Source organism: Herpailurus yagouaroundi, unplaced genomic scaffold, assembly GCF_014898765.1.
Source record: "Herpailurus yagouaroundi ecotype Mexico unplaced genomic scaffold, PumYag 29, whole genome shotgun sequence".
Taxonomy (NCBI): domain Eukaryota; kingdom Metazoa; phylum Chordata; class Mammalia; order Carnivora; family Felidae; genus Herpailurus; species Herpailurus yagouaroundi.
This window is the reverse complement of record NW_024412377.1, coordinates 118419541-118431572: the sequence shown is the minus strand read 5'-3', so window position 1 is coordinate 118431572 and position 12032 is coordinate 118419541. Positions and strand designations below refer to the sequence as shown.

The 12032-nt window shown below is 45.9% G+C and overlaps 1 long non-coding RNA gene across 2 annotated transcripts in view; it reads left to right on the top strand.

Moving 5' to 3' along the window:
- LOC121041551 (uncharacterized) overlaps positions 1-12032 on the top strand; it is a 64594-nt gene that overhangs the window by 45496 nt on the left and 7066 nt on the right. The window contains exon 1 of one of the 2 annotated variants that reach the window (XR_005795783.1): positions 11439-11544. The exons of the other annotated variant lie outside the window; for it this stretch is intronic. This is a non-coding gene — a long non-coding RNA (uncharacterized LOC121041551). Of the gene's footprint in view, positions 1-11438; positions 11545-12032 lie in introns of those variants that run through there. 2 annotated transcript variants of the gene reach the window in all.

The following is a 12032-nucleotide window of genomic DNA, read 5'->3' as shown; positions in this document are numbered from 1 at the left end:
CTCAGCACAATGTCTTGGTACGTAACTGGTGTTCAAGACGTAGCTACAGACTGCCTGATAACACTTACATACAAGTGTGGGCTATGGAGTCAGACATCTGCGCATTACTAGCTGCATGATCTCTGGTAAATTATGTACTCTCTCTGAGCCTCAGTTTCTTCATCTGTGAAACAGATTGCTAATGCCTCTCTGAGAGGGCATCTGGGGGGATTGAACACGACTATTAACAATCTATATACATTGAAAAATTATTTGCTGAATGAATCACTAACTCAAGTGATGCCTTGTATTATTCCTTATTAACACACTTAAGCCTTTTGTTTCCCATCAGACGTGAGATTCTACAATAGTGGGGCTCAGCTCTCATCCTCAGTACAAGTGTTAGGCAGACAGTGCTGGGTGGATACCAGTGGCTGATTAAGATTGTCTTTGCCATGGAAGATTGCACCATCTGGAAGCCCTTCTGTGGAAATAGAGTGTACAGTCAGGGCAGTGTATTTCAGGGAAGTGAAGTAATACAGGTGCTCAATTAGGTTGTTGGGTGATAAATATATATATATTTAATAAATATATTGTTATAAATTATGTAATAATTATTCTAAATTATTAATAAATATATATTTATTTATTATAATATAAAATAAATTATATGATTATATATTATATATACATATATATAATATATATATATATATTATGAGCCAGTCGATATCCTAAGTACTTTACATACAATCTCATTGAGTCCTCATACACCCCTACGAAGTAGACTTTATTATTGTATCCCCCCCCCATTTTTTTTGCTTTGTTTTGTTTTGTCTTTTTGTGTTTTGAGGAAATTGAGGATTAGAGAGGTTAAGCAACTTACTCAAGGTCACGTAACTATTATGGGAATGATGGTATTGAGATGCATTAACCATTACTGGACCTAGGAGGTTTACTGTTATGGATTCCTATTTCTCATCTCCTGTGTCCATAATTCCAGTGCCAACCTAGTGTGACATTAGTTGTTTACATGTCTTTTCTTATTATCTGTTATTTTGCAAGCATTCTGAGTACAGGCACCATGTCCTTCTCATCTCTATGTCTTTCCAGGCCCTTTCTCAGAGCATGTGCTCGATAAATGCTTGTTCCATAGACTGTTGGGCACATCTACACCCACACTATGCATCACTTCTGTTCACTCTCCTCCTCTGTACTGCAAATCCAGTTCAAGCTACAAACATCTGCCCTGGAGAACTACAAACCAGCTTCCAATGGTCCCTGCCTCTATTCTTGGCCCCTTGAATTTCTATACTGCAACTACAATGATCTTTTTATACCATTTATGATGGGAATAATAATTTGAAAATATTAAACCAATGTATCATTTTTTCGCCCATTAAAACAGTCTCAAACAACTAATCTGCACTTGCTGCCTCTGGTGGTAGTGAATGGTGATGCCATTCCTGGAGGAAGGGAAAAGTGAGGCAGGAAATCCACGCCAGAGGGATTAGGGGACAGAGATGGTTAAACACGTGTGCTTGGTTTCTTCTATTAGGTAGATTGAGGGGGCATTTTCACCTGGCTAATTGATTCTGAGTTGGACTCGGAGAGTGGGGAGTGTGTCTCTACTTTGCAGGGTACCATCCAGGCATGTGTGGAACTGCCACATCAGGGTAGAACTGATGTCATGGCGCGCATAGAGCTAAATCACAAAAAATCTAGCATAGGCCCCTTACAGCACGAACAGTGTCCAGCAGTTCCCATGTGCTCTGTGGACGGATGTGGTAGAGATGTTTGGAAAGGTCAGTGACCTCGGAAAAGCTGACGATGCAAGGCTGACCTCCAAGTCCCGGGAAGAATGGGAGTCAAAGGCAGGATGCAGGTGTGCAGCACCAGTAAGATCAAGACTGGGGCCAGGGACCTGGGCAGGGGTGTTGGAGGTCAGAGAATACAACTGGGGGTAAACACAGGCATGCTCACCAGCTATAGCCTTCTGCAGCAGGGACGTAATAAGGGGAGGGCAAGCAGTCCTGCTGCAGGGCCTAAAAACGACTCCGAGACCCTCACAAGGACCCACGTTAGGGCCAATGCCCTCCCCTGGCCACAACCAGGATCCATGTGTAAGCTGCCCATACCCCGGAGGTCATCTTGGGGAGGAAAGGGGCCAGCATGTCCTGGCATTCTATCAGAGTGAGAGATGAATGTTGACAAGTCAACTTTCTGCTGGAGTTAGGAGACAGTTAAGATTGGATCCATGAGAGGAAGTAAACAGACTGCATTTTCTTGGCACATCTGAATGCAGCTGAGTAAGGTTTCCAACTACAAGTAAATCACTTCTAGGACCCTTCCCATGGCCCACAAGGCTTGGGATCATCTGGGCCAAGTCCTCCTCCCCCAGCGTCTGTCTGACCTTGCATCAACTCTTAGAGCTTGCAGACCTCCTTCCTGTGGACTTGCATGGCCACCTGCCCTCCCTGGGATCCCCTGGGCCCTGAGTTCTCACTACCGAGGTCTCTTCTAACTTCAAGGTTCAGCTTACAAGTCACCTACTCAGAGAAAATGACTAGACTACCTAACCAAAAATATATCCCTCTCCACCTTGTCTGTTATTCTCTATTTACTTCCTTCAGACAAATGATCTCAATTTGGAATTATCTTGAGTGTTTATTCATTTGCCTGTCCACTGCCTGTCTCTTTACATAGACTCTAAGCTACCTGAGGACTGGTTTGCTAATAAATATCTGTTGGAGGGAGGGAGGTAAGGTCAGGGGGAGGGTGGAGGAAAAAGTGGGGAGGAGGATGGGAGATGAGGAGGGGAGGAAGGAGGGAGGGAAGAGGGAGCCCAGTATCTCCAGCATGAATAGAACTGCCTAATCACCCTCACATTCTCAGAAACTAGATCTTGAGCACCATGGCACCTGCTGTTAGCCCCCAACCTGGGTCCCGTTACCAGGCCTCCACATGCTGTCCCCAGCTGCTGTACGTGTTGGCTGCTACTGTCCTTCTCACTTGTATTTGTCTCGAAAGGGTCATTCTTGGCTGCAGAGAGCCTCTTGGTGGGACATGCCTGGGAGTCTACACCCCAGCTGAAGGGCAGGTGTGGCGTTTGGCTGACTGATGGGGTGGGAGGGGAGCATAAGAGCCCAGCCCCTTTACCTGGGCAGGACAACCTCTGAGATGCAATTCATCCTGCAGAGCTCCAGGGGAGGTTAGGTCTGGGCTGGACTTTTCCTAAGCCCCATCTATCCGACTCTTCCCCTTGCCCTGCCCTGTTTCTCTCTCCCCCTTGTCCCTCCATTACAGGTTTCTTCTGAAGGCGGTCCTCAGTAAGTCTTCCCATCGCAGCCTCTGTGTCTACACCACGTGACCCAACACAGGTCCCTTCGGCCGGACACTGTGCTGGGCAAGGGAGCTGGAGGAGGGGGTGTGGAGAAGGGAGCATGGTCTACCGCTGGGCAGGAACCACAGCAACGCCACCTTCCTCTCCCGCACCCTCCCCAGCCTGACTCAGCCACGCAGATGCCACAGCCAAACGTGCCGCTCAGAACTGCATCAATTATTGAAGAAGCTCTGAAAGGAGGGAATGTAAACGAAGATGAAAGATTCCAATGGAAGACAGACAGGTCCCATGGCTTGGGAAGAACCTGAGCTATCATGTCTGGGAAAACAGCACTTTAGTTTCCTGCCGTGGGAAAGCTCCAAATGCTTTGGAAGCTGAAGAAGCAGTTCTGACAGAGACAGGAGAGAGCGGGAGGGGCTGATGAGTCTTTTCATCTCCCCCTCTCCGCTGATCAAGAGGCAGGCGCTGTGAATCCGATGGCAAGGCCTGAGATTCTAGCCGCTCCCTCCTTAACTCCCCTCTTGTTTTTTTGGAGACCCAAGGGGTGGGAAGCCAGCCGGACCCCTGGAAAGTGGCAGCCTTAGAAGGGGAGGGATCAGGCCAGAGGGAGTATAGCCCTGGTCCTCGGAAAGGACGGAAACACTTGTGTGCAGCGTCAGACGCCGGTGCCTTCTGAACCATCCTCAGAGTCTTGTCAGGCGCTTGCAAGAGAAGAAGGAAGGAGAGCAAATTCAGGTCATCCCCTGAAATCAAAGCGGGAACTCTTTTAAAGGGGTATTTAAATGAGGTGTTCTCCTCTGAAGCAACTCTCCCTCCCCATCTTTTGGAGGCCCAGATGTCAAGCAACAACTACAAATATTTATTAAGAACTTGGAGTGGTGCAGACACGGAACTAGCATGGAAATAAATCCCAGCCCCAGATCGAGAGATGCTCAGCTGTGGGTTCCAACTGGCCAGGGGATGTAGTCATGCCGGGGTGTGGCCCTGACACCACACCTGGGGGGTGGGAAGTCCAGAGTCACCATTCAGCCTTAATCAGGAACCTGGGGAGATCGCCAGCCATTCTCAGGGAGCTTTGTCTGCCCCTCTCCCCACTGTATCTCCAGCATGTAGATGTGTAGACCGTGGCTGGGACCTGGAAGGGGCTCAGGTGTGTGTGGAATGAAAGATCCAGTGGGCAGGGTAAGTGTGCCGACTTGGGACGAGTGGCAAATTGGATCCTTTTCTCCTGAGTGAGGTTTCTTGGGCAAGGTACCTTAAATGTGCTGAGCTTCAGTTTCCTCAACTCTAAAGTGAGAGGAACAATGCAGCCCTGCCCCTGGGTTTGTTACAAGATGGAAACAAGACACCATGCACGCAGCACAGTGGGTCACAGTGAGCAGCGCAGAGTAAGCCGGAGCAGATGGCACTAACTGTCATTATTAAGACTTGTATTTCTCTTGTGACAAGTGAACAGTACAATTAGGAATTTGTAGGAGCAAACACTAAATTCCGAGGAGATCTGTGATTGCAAAACAGAGCAGTGAAGTCCCAGTGATCCTGACCAATCATTGGAAAAAGTGCCAGAAAGAAATAAGACCATTCTCAGTTGTCAAGAAAACTAGAGCAGCGATTTTGACATAAAGGAGGCGGTAATGTGTTACAAAATCCAATGTGTCTGTTCACATGTATTTCAGAAGACTCAAAATTAAATGATCATAAAAAGATCTTTGAGAACTACCATTAAGGGAAGAAAGCAAGTTGTCTAATTATGCGTTGTGTGAGTTATTCCTAATTCGAATCCAAATGTAATATAAATGCATTCATTTATAATAAAAACCTAATGATGATTTAAAAGCATCTTATTCAGCTTTGAGTTTAAAGTGAAATCCTTCTTCCCTTGCACAGATTTGATGTGATATGTCTCTGGGAGCCTATGAATATTCATAGCCGGTATATGGATTGCATAGCCACACCCATGTAATACACTTCTTACCCAAGTTGAAGGATCCACGCTGTTTCCTCTGGAAAGAAAATCACTATAGTGTAGTTGAAAGTGGAAAAGCCAATGGTCCTTTATATAAAAGTTGCAGCATCCAGAGGGGCTGCCAGTCTAATAAATTGTTTGTTTAACTGGTTTGGGATGATGAGGCTGACAAGCCAACATGAAGCTTAAAAAGGAAATCTGCCAAGGTGGCCGATATGCCTGGGGCTCAAGCTGCCTCCGGTGCCTCCATCAGGCACAGTGAAATTCTCAAAAGCCCCACATGCTCTGCTCGAAGCACAGACACCATTCGCTGCTGACCGGTGTCAGTCGGAAATCTCCCCTTGTCCCTTCTGACCACAGGCAGTCCTGATCTTGGGGCCCGAGGGGTTCTTCTCCACTTAGGGCTGCGTCTGGCTGCCCCCCTCTCAGAGGACCACCAGGCAGAGAGACGTCTCAAAGGAGAGTTTGGGGTCTTGAGCAAATATGTGCACAGGCACAGGTGGACTTCATTTTACTTACTAGCCGCGGTTCACAAAATAACGTGTGTTAAAAAGATTTTTCTACATTGACTACCGTTTGCCATCTACTAGAATGTAGCCAATTCTGTTGTAAAGTAGTGAATGCTTTTGGAAAGCCCCTCTACAATTTTGGGGTGGAGCGTGGCATGCATGAGTCCTCAGCAAATACTGAGGAGTGGCTTAACAATGAAGTGTCGGGCCTCTGGAGTCAGATATTCTACATTTGAGTTCAAGGTCGACCACTGGGTTGACTGGGGTGGTTTACCCTAGCTAAGTCTCTGAATAGAGGAATCTTCATTCCAAAATGGAGAGGATAATATCCGCCTTAAGAGAATGACACGACCATGGGCACAGTGACACAGGCAGTCGTCATTGAATGCTAGCACTCAGTGGAGCTGAGGCTCCTGCAGGTGGGAGAGACACCCCACAAGACTGGGCTGAGTCAAGGCTGTGGCTAATCCAGGACAGAAGAAGGAGAAGTGCCAGGCAGATCTGATTGTTCTTTCCCTGCTCCACAGCCTTTGTATGAACCTCTATGAACACTCTTATCCCACCCTCTCCTGGTGGTCTGCATGTCTGTCTGCCTATAAAAACTCAAGTTCTGGGGCGCCTGGGTGGCGCAGTCGGTTAAGCGTCCGACTTCAGCCAGGTCACGATCTCGCGGTCCGTGAGTTCGAGCCCTGCGTCAGGCTCTGGGCTGATGGCTCGGAGCAGGGAGCCTGTTTCCGATTCTGTGTCTCCCTCTCTCTCTGTCCCTCCCCCGTTCATGCTCTGTCTCTCTCTGTCCCAAAAATAAATAAACGTTGAAAAAAAAATTTAAAAACTCAAGTTCTTCAAGCGTTTTGGTAGATGTTGTGTCCCTAGGGCCCAGCACAGTGCCTGGCATGCGCTAACTATGAACAGAATTAATTAAAATTGCAATTATAAATGTCTCCAAATGTGGCTTTGGGCATCAAGAAAGGGGGAAAGAAAACCCTGTAAATTAGGGTTCTTTTATTTATAAGAACAGAAAGCCCAATCTAAATTGTCTTAAAAATAGGGAACAGGAAAGTCCGGGGGTGGGGTTGGCTCAAATGAAGCCTCGAGGAACTGATTTCTCTTCCTCCTTTGGCACTGCTTTCTCAGCTTGGCCCCATTTCAAACAGGCTCTTTGCCTCCAGCTAGCAAAATGGCTGCATAGCTCCAGACCTAAAGCTTTCCCAATTTCTAATCCAGCAGGAAAAAAAAAAAAAAAAAATCAAGAGTTTTTGTCCTAGCAAAACACTTGTTCCAACTTTAATATGTTCATGTGTTCATTTTTGAGACTACCGTGATTCCGTGAGTTGGTGGGCTCAGACCTGACCCCCCGTACTCTCCTCCCTGAGTCGGAGTGGGGATCAACTCTCCTTTAACCATGAATTGTGACTGGAGTGTTCTCAAGGTTGATCCTTGTTTTATTTTATTATTTTTTTTTTAATTTTTTTTCAACGTTTTTTATTTATTTTTGGGACAGAGAGAGACAGAGCATGAACGGGGGAGGGGCAGAGAGAGAGGGAGACACAGAATCGGAAACAGGCTCCAGGCTCCGAGCCATCAGCCCAGAGCCTGACGCGGGGCTCGAACTCACGGACCGCGAGATCGTGACCTGGCTGAAGTCGGACGCTTAACCGACTGCGCCACCCAGGCGCCCCGATCCTTGTTTTAAAGTATACCTGGAGTTGGTTATTCAGATATGGCCAGGTCAACACAGCAAGAGAGGATTGCCATTGAAAAGACAGTTTGTTACCCACAGTTCCTAAGAGGAAGGGGTGAGCCACACCAAGCAGGGCCACAGGGAAGAAACATCAGGGGGCAGGGGCAAGAGTAAAGAAAAGAAAGCAGGGCCAGGCACCTGGGTGGCTCAGTGGGTTAAAAATCCGACTCTTGGTTTTGGTTCAGGTCATGATCTCACATGTTTGTGAGATCAAACCCCATGTCTGGCTCTGCGCTAACAATGCAGAGCCTGCTTGGGATTCTCTTTCTCCCTCTCTCTCTGCCCACCCCTCCCCCCCCACCCACCCACTCTCTCTGTCTCTGTCTCTCTCAGAATAAATAAATAAACTTAAAAAAAAAAAAGGCAGGGCAAAAGCCTTTGCGGTGGTTTTCTTGGGAAGGAGTGGGCAAGAAAGGGTAACCAGCTGACCAGGTTTAAGATTGGATAGTTCAAATAATTGAACTATTTTAGTGGTCTCTGGGCTAATGAGGTGGTCCCTAGCTATCTCATACCTGGCCTTAGGGTGACTTAAGGCAGGAGGATAGCGTCCACTGCAGGAGTCTGAGAAAAGAGGCAGATGGGGGGTACGGACTCAGGATTGATTGGTTTGCATATTAAAAGAGTGCTCATGGGGCGCCTGGGTGGAGCAGTCGGTTAAGTGTCCCACTTCAGCCAGGTCACGATCTCGCGGTCCGTGAGTTCGAGCCCCGCGTCAGGCTCTGGGCTGATGGCTCAGTCTGGAGCCTGTTTCCGATTCTGTGTCTCCCTCTCTCTCTGCCCCTCCCCCGTTCATGCTCTGTCTCTCTCTGTCCCAAAAATAAATAAACGTTGAAAAAAAAAATTAAAAAAAAAAAAAAAAAAAAGAGTGCTCACTAGCAAGTTGAATTAGCTACCCCTGGGAGGGGCTGTCCCTTGCTGGGTCTGCAAGGTCTCAAGATGTCAAAGCATCATAAAATATAGAAAACTAAAAAACATGATTAATATGCTACTAGGTGGCAAAAAGCCACAGATAGCTACTCCCAAGACCGAAGTGTAACATAGGGATGCTATCTCATTCACCTATCGGTTCATTCATTCATCGCACTCAGCATTTCCTGAGCATCCCCAATGTGCCACACCGTGAACTAGGTGTGAACTAGGTGCAAGAGACTAGAAGCAACCGGAGTGGTTCCTGCCATCTTGATTAGAGCCATTGATCAAGTGATCAGAATTCCTAGGAATGCTTAGTTCAGTCCTACCCGGTTCTATCCCACATGATAGGGGATCCAGTAATTCATTTTTAAAGGCTTTAATCCACCTACTAATTTTAGGCTTACCACTTACTACTTTTATTGTGATGAGTTTAGCCTGGAAGTATATTCTGGGCCACTGGAGAAAAGATTAGATACCCATAAATAAAAATACTCTCACAAGTGAGGCCAGTCCTCCATGACGTGTATAGCATTTTAGACATGATAAAATGCTTTATTCTCGTTTATTCCTTGCGATATCCCTGGTGGAGAGTCTGATCTTCTCATTTTACAGCAGGGGAAGCTGAGGTTTCTAAGAAGAGGTGATTTGCCTGAGGATTCATAGTCAGAAAACAGCCAGGCCAGGGCTCGAAACCAAGCTCGGTTCTCTTTCTACCTTACGGGTCCTTTCCAAACTGCGGCACCCCTACCAGTGGTATACAAAGCATTAAAACACATGACCTCGCATAGTGAGAAGTTTATTTCCATGCCAACTGTCCCTCAATTTCTATAATTCTGCCCAGGGCAGAGTCTCATATCCATGCTAATATATCTTTAACACCTTTCACTTGTTATTAAATCTCTCTCTATCTCTTTCTCTTTTGAAACCAAGAAAGTACAGGACTCGGTCCTGGAATCTTTGGCGAGTAAATTAGATCTAGAATCTAATAACACATTTCACTGCATTTATGACAAATGATATTATTTTTAACATTTGCCAAGTTTCTTTATCAAAAACAAAGTATTTTGGGGGCACCTGGGTGGCTCAGTCGGTTGAGCGTGTGACTTAGGCTTGGGTCAAGATCTTGCGGTCCATGGGGGTGAGCCCCACATCGGGCTCTGTGCTGACAGCCTAGAGCCTGGAGACTGCTTTAGATTCTGTGTGTGTGTCTCTCTCTCTGCTCCTCCCCCGCTCACACTCTGTCTCTCGCTCTCTCTCTCTCAAAAATAAATATTAAAAAATATTTTTGAGGTTTAAGAAAGTATTGCTTTAAAGCAAATGCTAAATAAATAACAATATAGGTGGTTTATGGAGATGTGCTAGCTATAAAAAATGATACCCAGATTACTGCAGTCTGGAAACACTACAGAGACCAAGCAAGTAGGAATAGACTTCCAGAAGGAATAGAGGGTTTCTCTCACTTCTCTCTTGTCCAGGGAGGAAGGGGACTGGGCCAGATACCACTCCTTGTGGAAGACATAGTCACAAGCCTGTAAGACCGTGGTTCTCAAGCCAGGGTCCACAGATTGATACTGATCCAAAGGCTTGTCTCCAAACCCTTTGTGGGAAGAAAAATAAGGATAATGTGTATGTCAGCACAAGAATGTCAATTGTTCTTTCCTAGGTAAGAATGCACTTTGTTCTGGAATTACCTTCTTCCCCTCCCCTCCTCCTCCCCTCCTCTCCTCCTCCCCCCTCCTCCCACTCCCCCTCCCCCCCACCCTGCTTCTCCTCCTCCTTCTTCTCAGGTGTGTTAAATGCACATTCTTTAGTGATTCCTTGATGATAGTAAATGACCAGTGTTTACTGTTAGTTAATGTCTTCATTTGCCCAAAACAAAAAGCTGGCAATCTTATTTTGACACCTCCCTCCTCTACTTTTTTCTACATATCACTGAACCTCTGTTGCAGGAGACTTCAATTGCTGGAGGCAGCTTGCCTTCTGTTGTTAGAGGAAAAAGATACTGATAGAGCCCGGCATAATAACTGTGGTAATGCCAAACAGCAAGCCATAACTCCTTATGAACCCAAGGGCTCTGTTTATCATTGAAGAGATCCTTCTTTCTCTCCAGTGTCACCAAATAAAGATGGGAGATTAACGAAATAAGATAGCTGTTAAATTAAAGAGGAAAAAAGTTCAAGTTTCAAGGAGGCTGTTACAAAAACAAACAAATGTACAAACCAACCACCCCCAAACTCCTGGACAAATTTGTAGCTCTTGGTGACCTCACAGACCAACCCCACTTGGGACAGATGAGCAGACAGCCCACTCAAAGCAACAGCCCCACGCCCTCTCAGACTCTGATCAGGGAAATGTAAACTGGTGTATCGGACTAGCTCTTTGACCCAGCAATTCCTTTCCCACTCATTTGCCTGAGAAAACACCATCACTAGGCACAAATAATTAATTATAAGGATGCTTGGCAAAATCATCACTTACAGTAGTGGAAAGCCGGAAACAAGTTAAATGTCCAACCCCAACAAATTGGTTGGGTAAATCATGGCACATTCATGAACTAGAATCTTGTATAAATATATAAAAATATGCTGTAGAGAAGCGCTAATGTTGGGCAAAGACGTTAAGAATCTATTGTTAAGTGAGAAAAGCAAAACCGTGAAACTTGCTTAGAACATGGGATACAGTAGGATTTAAGTTTTGTTTAAAAGATGGGCACAATATGTCTGGATGGTGAAATTAAGGGTGAGCTTTCTTCTTCTAATGTAAAGGTATTTTGTGAAAACGACCACAGTGAAGATGTACTACTTTTACTTTAAGAAGAAACAGTGATTTCTTTAAGTGGAGCCCCATTTAACCTGTTTAAAATGGGTCAGCTGCCATCAGCATCAGCTTAAAGGTGTGTGATTGTGGGCTTGCTTTTTGCAGTGCTGACGTGCTTCCCTGAGAACCAAAGGGAGACACTAAACCTCTCTGCAAACTCTTTGTAGATTCCCATCTGTGACTTGATAAATATTTGATGCAGTGGCCAGTCAACATCCCTACATTAGTGAAAGTTCTGCCCAGGAGCAACTGTACAGCTCTCAGCAATGAGATCGGAGTAAGTTAAAAAGAGCGTATTCATTAGCCACTTCAAAGGATTTGGTTTTTTTAGCTGGCAATTTTGCAGACTGGATTATTGGCTTGGCTGTCTACTGTGTGATGACCAAAAAACATACTACTAGAGGGAGAAACTTGCTTCTTCACTGAACAATATTTTCTTTCCTTTGTGTTCACAGTCCATGAGGCAAAGACAGCACAAATCACACCCCCCTTCCCCTTTGTTAAACAGCTGTGAATATCTAAACTGAGTTTAGGATCTGCCCCGTAACTTTGATGCCAAAAACCTGGAGTCTGGTCTGCCTTTCTGATGTAGTTTTGTGTAATGGGATGGACTCCTTTTTCTCTCTTCACCTCCATGGTTCCAAGTGATAATTAAAATGTTAGCACTTCTGGGGCGCCTGGGTGGCCAGTTGGTTAGGCGATGAACTCTTGATTTTGGCTCAGGTCATGATCTTGTGGTTCATGGGTTCAAGCCCTGCATTAGGC